The following is a 1612-nucleotide window of genomic DNA, read 5'->3' as shown; positions in this document are numbered from 1 at the left end:
GATTTCGGTATTTACCATAACCATTATATATTATAATTGTTTTCGTCCCACCATCGATGTATGAGGATGAGATGTTTTTGGCAAAAAATAATATTTGACTACGTTATTACTATATAACAGTGAAAAAAATTCCTAATAATAATAATATGAAATTTATTACAATTTACTTAATAATATAGGCTGACCAATGGTGGTCTCCTTCAGTATTGTTTTTCGTATGCATTTACTTCTAATTTAACACTTCCATTACAGTGACCCACTCGATGACGATAGGTACCCACCTTAACTTACGCAAAATTTACTATACAGCGGAGGGATTTACCTGTTTTTTTTTATATAATATAGAATAATGTCTAGAAACATTCGCTATAGTTTATGTGGACAGAGCACTTTACAATATGTTTTTACTATTTCCATTTTGTTAAAATATTATAAAAAAAATTCAATTTTAAATTACATATACGATAAAGCTCACTAAACTACGTCGTCCCTGTTAGAATATTTTTACTGTCAATATACAACGTATGTTATATAATATAATAAAGCAAAGGTTATTAGGTGAACACAAATTATTAAAGGGTAAACAAGTCACTTATGTTAGTTACTACTTTCCTACACTAACTGCTTATCTGTGATTATTTGTATTATATATTATTATTAAATAATTTAAATTAATTATTGTTTTTATAATAAAATACAATACCCTTTATGAATTCTGATATTTATATGTTATTAATGTAGTCAGACTAGAGATAGTGTCTTATTATTTTTTTTTAAACATATCATAATTTATGTCGTAAATAAATAATTATAAAAAATAATAATAATATTTTAGCTAACTAAGAAACCTAAACATTTAACATAATCGCATTGATTGATTTGTTTGTTGAATAATCTAAAATAAGTGAAGGGCAACAATATTGATATTGCGTTAAATTTTTGATATCCATATTATAACCTATATCGGAAATTATTGTGAAAAGTTTTTTTCTTAACTTTAATAATTAGCAATTTTAACAAGCAATTTTTTGAATTATTAAATAATAATTTATATATATATTAATTTATTAACTTTAATAAGTTATTACTAATGAATAATATTTACCTAGTTAATGTTTAAAATAATTAAAAAATATTTTTAATATTTTCGATACGATACAACATCGTACAACTCACGATATCGCCAAAATCAGAATGATATCGATACCCAAAATTATATCGTGCCCATCACTAGACTAATCTATAAAATATTATTTTTCAGCGTACTATATTTTACCAATTTTTGTTTGGCGTTCATATCAATTGTGGTTCATATTTTTATGTAGGTACATATTATATTTACTCATAGACGGAGATATTTTTAAATAATTTAATTTTTACCTGGATGTAAAACAATAAACTGTCTAGCTGTTTCGGCAATACATTTATTGGTCGAACACTAGAACCATATGTAATGATTGGGTATGGTGACAAGAAATAACTCGTAAACAGTTATGTGTCATCAATACAATCACTAACTACTAAATTATTTTAAATATCGATATATTACCTTTTTGATCCTTGTGACGACTTCTTGATTGATATATAGTTAGGTACTTAATTAATTATAGAA

The sequence above is a fragment of the Acyrthosiphon pisum genome, chromosome A2 (assembly GCF_005508785.2).
Source record: "Acyrthosiphon pisum isolate AL4f chromosome A2, pea_aphid_22Mar2018_4r6ur, whole genome shotgun sequence".
Taxonomy (NCBI): domain Eukaryota; kingdom Metazoa; phylum Arthropoda; class Insecta; order Hemiptera; family Aphididae; genus Acyrthosiphon; species Acyrthosiphon pisum.
Note: the sequence above shows the minus strand (reverse complement) of the source record.